Here is a 10246-nt window from a genome sequence, read left to right as displayed (position 1 = left end):
GCGGAATTCCGGCACGCCGGTCGGAATTCTGCCGGGACGGGCACCATTGCTGATGCTCTAAGACCATCCACTACGGGTCTCGCCGGCGTCTCGCGTCTCGTCCCGGCGAGACGGGACGCCGGCGCGACGCGTTGCAGCCTCCATCTCGTCCCGTCTCGTCCCGCGTCTCGTCCCGGCGAGCCACGAGACGGGTTGTCTCGCCACGCGCCGAGGCGACGTGGAGCAACCCGGCGTCGTGCGTGACGCCCACTCGCCGGCCCGCGATTGGGCGTCGTCACGTGCTGACGCAATAAATATTTTTTTAAAAAAATTCGAATTTAAATAAAAAAAAATTTGTAACGGTAATAATACCGTTTTTTTGTTTTTTTTTTATAATTTTTTTGATTTTTTATTAATTTTTTTACTCTATAAATACTCCTAAACTCATCATCATTTCACACACAACTACACATCTATTCTTCCTATCATCTAAATTTTCTCTCAAATTTTCATAAACCAACTCAAGATGTCCGGCGACGGCGACGACAACTACGGCGGTTCCGGCTCCGGCGGGTGGGATCTCAACGCGTTCGGCGATTGGGAGACCATGATCAACACATTGGGCGGTCCCGGTTCGTCAACCCCTGGGACTCAGGGTTCGGCGACGCCGGGGGGGGTACCAACCACCCAATTTTGACCTTGATGCATATGTCCGTCCCTCCGCCACGCGGTATTCGCAGGGATTATCCCAGATCCGGGAGGATTTTCCCGGTGGCACTGGCGGTGGAGGTGGCCGAGGCGGTGGAGGTGGCACTGGCGGTGTACAACCCCAGGCGGGCGAGGACGAGGAGGAAGAAGAAGAAGAGGATCTTGGTCGGCATCCGTACAGCAACTTCGAAACGATGGTGGTGTACAACGCCTGGATCACGGTCTCGTACGATCCCATCGTCGGGAATCAACAAACCCGGAAGTATTTCTGGGAAAAGGTTTGCGAGGTCTACCACCAGATAAAGCCGAAAGGCTCCCGCAAGCGCAAAGTTAAAATGCTCCGCTCTCACTTTGACCGAGTCGACCGACAGATCAAAAAATTCTGCGGCATCTACTCGACTGAAGAGGCGCGGTACCAAAGCGGCGCCACGGCCACCGACATTTTGACGTCCGCTTTGCGCGCCTACTACCAGGACGAGGGTCATCAATTCAGATTTGTTGATGTTTGGCAGGCCGTCAAGGACGAGGAACGGTGGGCCGGAGGTTTCCGCTCCAGCTCGGGCTCAACCTCGAAGCGCACGAAGTATACGGCGAGTGGCCAATACTCGTCTGGTGGTGCGTCTGGTGGTGACACCGATGGCATCAGCCAACCTGAGGCTGAATCCCGGGAGTTTGCGGGTACGGTCGGCGATACTGGAGGATCCACGCGTGGGCGCCGTCGACCGCAAGGGACGAAGGCGGCGAAAGCGCTAGAGCAAGGAAGGGCCGAGGCGAATCAAGCCAGCCGGCCTCGGGCTCGCGGGGAGGCTCGGACACACTTATGGTGGCGTACATGACCGCCACAATGGCGGACACTTCCCACTTCTCGTACGCCCAATTCACGGCCTGGTGGAACGGAATTGTTGCTATGGCAGCACAACTTGACCTTCCGAGACCCCCTAAACCTCGACCGCCTCTAGAGGATGATTCGCCGGCGGAGTAGTTTTTTTTTATTTTGTGTGTTTTTTTTATTTTGTGTCTTTTTTATTTTGTGTGTTTATTTAGTTTGTTTGTTTTTTAATAAAGTGTGTTTGTTTAAATTGAATTGGGTAGAAAAAAAATTCTAAATGAAATTGAATGAATAGTAATTAAGGGACGGTATAGAGGCGGTTAAGAGACGGAGCGTTGCAGGTTCCGTCCCTTAGTTAAGGGATGGAGGAAAAAAGGACAGTGGATCCCTCAAATAGTGCTCAAATAGTAGTTAAGAGACGGTTTAAAGGACGGTATAGAGATAGCATAGTGGATGGCCTAAGCATATATCATATGGTTGCTATTGTAGGCTTTTCCACGGGTAGTATTGGTAGAGGGAATATGAAGCCTGATTAGGGACTAGATTAGACGGTCAAATCATAACAGATTTTCTTGTCCCTTTAACCCATCAGTTTCCCTGCATACCAAGATCCAGAAATGTAAAAGAAAAAATAATACATGGCATTATATTACCTCAAAATGCATTAGACATTCCTCCAAAAGTTTGAAGAATAATCTGGTCCGGGCAATGCTTTGTGTAGGAAAAACATGTAACATGTGGGAAATTAGAAAGGTCTCAAAACCTTTCATTTCCTAAGTCTTTTGGCTTTCCAACGTCCATGTGTTTATGAGGTGCCTTAAACCCGAGACCTCTCGTGTGGCCACTCCTAGCCTATAAATAGGCTTGTTTTGAGAGATGGAAGACACACAACACAACCTACAATCATTCTCTCTTCTCTCATAGCTCAAGCACTCTAGTTCGCATCTTAGGAGCATCGCATTGCTCGGTTCTCGCCTCCAATTCAAGTTCGCCGGAGCCTACGAGTTTGAGGTGCTTCAACTCGATAGGAGGAAAGTCGTTTCATCTTTGGGGACATTACGCCAATCCGTGAGCACTAGCCGGGGCGTATTTCGTCTTGCGGAGAGAGGGATACCTCGACTCGACTTGAAGAATACTATAGTTTGCATCTCTTTACTTTCGTTGTAATTTATATTATTATATTTACCTTCCAGTTTTGTTCTTTTGTAATAGCAAGAGTTTTCCAGTGTAAAGGCTACAATATTTCCAACAATCGCAAGACGAAATATTGTACTCTTGTTGAATTCATGTCGACCGATGCCGGAGGAAACATGAAATTCAAAGCTGGAATAAAGCAACGAACGGTCGCAATGTCGATGCGCTATGGAGTGGTTAATTCCTTGAGATCTATTCTCTTGAGAATGATGTTTATCGTTTGTCATTTGACAAGCAAGACCAATTTAGATTTGGTAGTAGTAATTGGGATGCATGGGTTGATGAATATGCCAATGCACATTTGGTTCAATATAATTGTGTACTTATTGTTGGAAACAATACTGTACAAATTATTTGAACGTGTTGTTATAAACAACAAAGATCACGAGGTGATCGCAATGGTCTCCGACGTGGACCATGGTAATAATCCAAATGAATGGTTTGTTGATAAGGGTGCCACATGTCATGTGTGCTCAGAGAGAAGCGTTTTTTCTACTTACAAATCTGTTGGAGGTAGAAAAGTACGTATGGGAAACCAAGCCTCTTCCGAGGTGGTTGGTGTGGGTAATGTGTTCCTAAAATTAGGATCCGGAAAGGTTCTTACCCTCAAGGATGTGCTGCATGTCCCAGACATCCGAAATAATTTGGTGTCAGGCTCACTTCTCGTAAATCATGGATTTTCACTAGAATTTGAGTGTGAAAAGGTTATATTGACCAAGTATGAAAAGTTCATAGGTGAAGGTCACCTAGTGAATGGGCTTTTTGAGCTGAATGTTACGGTCATTCACCGTGGAAAAGGATTAAGAAATAAGGAAGATGATACATCCTCCTATTTGCTTGAGTGCTCTGATTTATGGCATAAAAGATTGGGACATGTAAATCTAAATGCCATAAAAAGATTAGTAAATCTTAATTTACTAAAAGTAGATAAGTTTAACTCACAAGAAAAATGTGAAGTCTGTGTTGAAGCAAAAATGACCAAGCTACCGTTTCGCTCGGTAGAACGGAGCACAAAACCTCTAGAGTTAATCCATACAGACGTATGTGATTTAAAATTTGTGCAAACTAGAGGTGGTAAAAAGTACTTCATCACATTTATAGATGATTGCACAAGGTATTGTTACCTTTACTTATTGAGAAGTAAAGATGAGGCAATTGAAGCGTTTAAAGACTTCAAAAATGAAGCTGAAAATCAACTTAATTGTCGAATTAAGTGTGTTCGAAGTGATAGAGGTGGTGAGTATGTAGCTCCGTTTGCAGAATTATGTCATGCAAGTGGTATAATTCACCAAACCACAGCTCCATATTCTCCTCAATCAAATGGTGTTGCTGAACGCAAAAATCGAACACTTAAAGAGATGATGAATGCTCTGTTGATTAATTCTGGTTTATCCCAGAACATGTGGGGGGAGGCTGTGTTAACAGCGAATCATATCCTGAATAAAATTCCACTAAAAAATAGGGATGTGACTCCTTATGAGTTGTGGAAAGGGAAGAAACCTTCATATTCATACCTCAAAGTGTGGGGGTGTTTAGCGAAGGTAGAAGTGCCACCTCCGAAACAAGTTGCAATAGGCCATAAAACAGTCGATTGCATCTTTATTGGCCATGCACTTAATAGCAGTGCCTATCGTTTCCTAGTCTATAGGTCAGCTGTGCCTGGCGTGGCTGAAGGAACAACGATTGAGTCAAGGAATGCTATATTCTTTGAGAATGTTTACCCTTGCAAGAGGCAAGAGGATCGTTCTAGTGAAAGAATGATGGATGAATCCACTAGTTCTAATCCTCCAAAAAGGACGAGGTCAAGTCCTGAGGATGTTGAAGCAAGACGTGGTAAAAGAGTTAAAGTTGCTAAAACATTTGGTCCTGACTTCATAACTTTTATGTTGGATGACGAACCAAAGTCATTGGCGGAAGCTCTGTCTGGCCCAGACGCGGCGTGGTGGCAAGAAGCTATCAACAGTGAAATTGAATCCATCATGAGAAATAACACTTGGGTGTTAGTAGACTTGCCTGAAGGCTGTAAGCCTTTAGGGTGCAAGTGGATTCTGAAAAGGAAATATAAGCCCGATGGTACTATAGATAAGTACAAAGCTCGCCTAGTTGTCCAAGGCTTTAAGCAGAAACAAGGGTATGACTTTTTTGATACCTATTCACCTGTTACGAGAATCACTTCCATTCGGGTGCTTCTAGCGATTGCTGCTTTGCACAATCTCGATATTCACCAAATGGATGTGAAAACTGCGTTTCTGAATGGTGATCTGGAAGAAGAAATATATATGGAACAACCCGAAGGGTTTGTTGTGCCTGGGCAAGAGCGTAAAGTATGCAAACTGGTAAAGTCATTATATGGGTTGAAGCAAGCACCATTACAATGGCATTTGAAATTTGACAACGTGATGTTGGCAAATGGATTCACTATCAATGAGTGTGATAAGTGTGTTTACATTAAGAACACAGATAACGGGTTTGTTATTGTGTGTCTGTATGTTGATGATATGTTGATAATGGGCAGCGATAGTGCCATTATTAACGAGACAAAAAACATGTTGAAAAGAAATTTCGATATGAAAGATATGGGTCTAGCTGATGTGATTCTCGGAATCAAAATATTGAGGACTAATGAGGGAATTGCCTTAACGCAATCTCATTATGTTGAGAAGATGCTTAAGAAATTCAACTCATTTGATTGTAAGCCAGCAAAGACTCCTTTGGAGCTCAATGTCCATCTAAGCAAGAATATGGGTGATTCCGTTGCTCAAGAAGAGTATGCAAAGGTCATAGGAAGTTTGATGTTTAGCACAAACTGTACTCGACCTGATCTTGCTTGTCCTGTAAACAAGTTGAGCCGATTTACGAGCAACCCAAACAAGGAACATTGGAAAGCTCTGTGTAGAGTTTTGAGATACTTGAAGTATACTATTAACTTTGGGTTGCATTACACAAGATATCCCCAAGTACTTGAAGGGTACTGTGATGCAAATTGGATCTCTGATTCAAAAGACTCATTTTCTACAAGTGGGTATGTGTTCACTGTGGGGGGTGGTGCTGTCTCGTGGAAATCAACGAAACAGACGTGTATTGCTCGTTCCACCATGGAATCTGAGTTTATCGCTTTGGATAAAGCAACGGAAGAAGCCGAGTGGCTTAGAAACTTCATAGAAGATATTCCATGTTGGAAGAAGCCAGTGCCGACAGTAGTGATACACTGTGATAGCCAAGCAGCTATAGGTAGAGCACACAGTGGCTTATACAATGGTAAGTCTCGACATATTCGTCGGCGACATAATACCGTCAGACAATTGATCACAAGTGGTGTTATCACAGTTGACTATGTAAGGTCAGTGGATAACTTAGCGGATCCGTTGACAAAAGGTTTAAACCGTGATCAAATGCAAAAATTGCTAAAAGGAATGGGACTGAAAACCACATCTTAAAAGATGAGTATAGTGGTAACCCAATCATACGATTGGAGATCCCATGGGATTGGTTCAATGGGAAAACGAAGCTATACAAATCTAGCTGTAACACTCAGAAGATTTTAATCTTCGCCCATTCTTTAGAAAGCATTGAGTGTTGTAACCTGCACGTGGTAAGAGGTTAAGTCTTTTGACTTTTAATGATTCTTGAAATCTCAAGGAGATGCAGTATGGCAGGATACTCATGAAAGAATCACATATATAAGTGAGAAGTGAGGCCGCTTCGTGAGAGTAAGTCACTTATGAATTCCAAAGAGGTGTTCCACGGCCGAAACGGACACAAACGTGAGAACTGATGGAGTTGAGACTATATTGTGTTGATACTATTGACTAGGCATACACTAAGGAGGAATAGTTCAAGGCATCGCGTCCACTAGCCCGCCGGTATGTCCGATAGTATTGACTATGGAAGGTTCAAAACCACAAGTTACCTCTCCAAATACAGTATTGTTTCTCGAGAACTGAGCAAAGAGTCTGCATACATGCATTTGTGTCTGGTGTTGGTTTGAGCTTGCAGCGCTCTAACCAATGTGGGGGATTGTAGGAAAAACATGTAACATGTGGGAAATTAGAAAGGTCTCAAAACCTTTCATTTCCTAAGTCTTTTGGCTTTTCAACGTCCATGTGTTTATGAGGTGCCTTAAACCCGAGACCTCTCGTGTGGCCACTCCTAGCCTATAAATAGGCTTGTTTTGAGAGATGGAAGACACACAACACAACCTACAATCATTCTCTCTTCTCTCATAGCTCAAGCACTCTAGTTCGCATCTTAGAAGCATCGCATTGCTCGGTTCTCGCCTCCAATTCAAGTTCGCCGGAGCCTACGAGTTTGAGGTGCTTCAACTCGATAGGAGGAAAGTCGTTTCATCTTTGGGGACATTACGCCAATCCGTGAGCACTAGCCGGGGCGTATTTCGTCTTGCGGAGAGAGGGATACCTCGACTCGACTTGAAGAATACTATAGTTTGCATCTCTTTACTTTCGTTGTAATTTATATTATTATATTTACCTTCCAGTTTTGTTCTTTTGTAATAGCAAGAGTTTTCCAGTGTAAAAGCTACAATATTTCCAACACTTTGTTGCCAAGCTTTTATAAGAGAGGCATCATCCAAATTGCGTATGATTTGCAATATAGCAATCAAGACCTCACGCTTTTCACTTGAACCCATATTGTAGAACACGGGCATTTCATCTAGTATCTACAAGAATGCAACAAAAATTGAGTAACTGACTAAGGCCATCCGCAACGCTGTCACTTATCCGTACCTTAAATTACTATTCATGGGTTTCACTATACTTTTTTACTCTATCTCTTAACTAAGGGACGGAAACTGCAACCCTCCGTCCCTTAACCGTCCCTTAAATTAGTATTCATTCAATTTCATTTTTTATTTTTATTTCCAACAAAATTCAACTAAAAAAACACACTTCATTAAAAATAAAATAAAATTACAACATAAAATAAAAATACAACTTAAAATTAAAAAAAATAAAAAAAATACTTAATTAAAATCCTAAAAAATAAAAATGACATAATTTAAAATACAATTTTAAAGAAAATAAAAAAAACTACTCCGCCGGCGAATCATCCCCCGAAGGCGGTGGGGGTGCACTGAAGCCGTGAGGAGGCGGAATGCCAAGTTGTCTGCCATAAACGCAATTCCGTTAAGATAGGCTTGGTATTAAGGTGACGTCATGCGGGAAGTGTCCGCCATTGTGGCGGTCATGTACATGGACATCTGTACTAGCATGTAAAAAAATAAAAAGCGGAAATTGAACGCCTCAAAAATCAGAGGTAATTTTTCGAGCATCTCTAAGGAGGGAAGATACGTATATAGAAAAGTATATCATCTATTTATCTTCTCAAAAAGAAAAATGTACCCTTCTAAAGTAACAAATTCCAAAGGGAAAAAGGTATATAGAAATATTAATTATTTTCTAAAATAAAAATGCATTCCAAAACATAAAAGTATAATATCTTCCCGATAATGAGTTTTTATGAAAAGAAGTCATATATGATAGTTATAATATCTTTTTATAATGAGAAAATGTATAATACCAGTTCTCAAATAGTATATTTCAATTCGAAGCAAATATGGTCTCTTAGTATTCAAATGGGTTGCGTTTTGAGGAGCTGGGATTATAATTTATAAACATTAATTTAAAACCATGTCAGGGTCACCCAAGCAAGATCCTGGTAAAACTAACTTTTATTTTTTCTTTAATTTTTTTCATCAATACTTGAATACTCTTTTAATAGGGACGCAATAAACTTGAACTTTCAAAAAAAGAAACTTCCCACTCGCAGAAAAAAGTTGACCTACAGACTACAGTGTTAATAATTACTAGCATTAACTTAATTTATGATAATCGTATGTATTCAATTTTAGTCGAGCTTTTACAATCGCGAGTTTAAACTAAGGCCATCCGCAATGGGCGGACGATGGCACGCCCGATGGCGCGCATCGTCCGCGCCATTCATCGTCCGCCCCCACTGTGGGTGTGTGGCATATGCCGCGGACGATAGTCGCGGCCTATGCTTCGGGCGCTGATGGGGTACGTACTAAACAAGCCCAATAGCAGTGACGGCCCATCAGCCCAAAGCCCAAGGAAGAGTATCAGTTCGGCATTACCAAAGAGTTCGGCCCCAGCCTACAGCTCGGTAAAAGCCGACCAATCAAGCTCTACTCTCAGTTCGGCATTACCAAAGAGTTCGGCCCCAGCCTATAGCTCGGTAAAAGCCGACCAATCAAGCTCTACTCTCAGATTGGCAAAAGCTGCTCGGCAATAGTTCAGCAGTTCGGTCTCAGTATTCAACCGAACTGGGAGATAGTGGACCCATGCAGGATCTCCACGACCTCCACTACTCAATCTATTTAGTGGTGGACCCATGCAGGATTTCATGACCTCCACGACATCCACGATCTAATTAGTGATGATGTAAGCCACGACCTAGTTAGTGATGATGTAAGCCACGACCTAGTTAGTGGTGATGCAAGCCACGATCTTAGTTCAATGTATAAATAGAACTTAGATCAGATAGACAGGGGGGCTCTCTAGACATCAAATATCATATAGCAAGTCTGTATTTGTAAGCTGGAAAACCAGATCAAGCAATACAATCTTGCCCTCCTTTCTTCCCGTGGACGTAGATCTATATTCATTACCTGCATTTACTACCATCAAAAATTCGCCCAACCATCACTGGCGCCGTCTGTGGGAAACAGAGAACCAAATTTGTGATAAAGCGAATTTTTGACCCTTTTTCCACCCCAAAAAAAAAAATGCATACCAGATCACGTAACACCCATAATACCGTTCATGATAACCATGAGGAAGCTAGTCCAGCCCGCAGGTCTGGAAAACAGCCTCGGGAGAAATCTACTTCCAGTTCTCACGGAGAAGGAACAAGCCGCTCAAAGACTCATCGCACCGAGTCTTCCCAGCAGCCCAATTTGAACGAGGCTGTCAAGTTGTTTTTGGCCGAGAAGCAGGAAGAGTTTTTAATTTTCCTGCAAAAGGGCAAAAAGCCGGAGACGAAAACGGTGGATTCTCCCTCCTCATCCAGACATGAAAGTCACTACCGCAGTAGTGCCGTGTCTTCCAGGAAGAAGAATCCTCAACCCCGACATGTTCCTGTTCCTCCTCGGTACCGGAATCACAGGAGAACTCCATCTCCTCCATACCGAAGAGATGTCGGGTTCGCCATGTACGGAGCATTGAAGACTCCGTTCTCGGACGATATCACCCGAACTCCCTTGCCACAGAACTACCGAACTCCGTCGATGACTTATGACGGGTTAGTGAATCCTCATGACTTCCTGGGACGCTATCAGTATAACATGGCGAACCAAGGTCTCAATGAGGTCCATATGTGCAAGCTGTTTCCCGAGCTGCTTATCGGGAACGCAAGAAGGTGGTTCGATAGCCTCCCCCAAGGCAGCATTAGATCTTACCGAGATCTAATGGATGCTTTCCACAGGAGGTTCTTTCAGAAAGCGGAAGCCCGAATCACTTCGGCTCAGCTGCTTTCTACACGTCAAGGTCGCGACGAAAA

Source organism: Salvia splendens, chromosome 6, assembly GCF_004379255.2.
Source record: "Salvia splendens isolate huo1 chromosome 6, SspV2, whole genome shotgun sequence".
Classification (NCBI taxonomy): Eukaryota; Viridiplantae; Streptophyta; class Magnoliopsida; order Lamiales; family Lamiaceae; genus Salvia; species Salvia splendens.
This window is presented reverse-complemented; position numbering follows the sequence as displayed.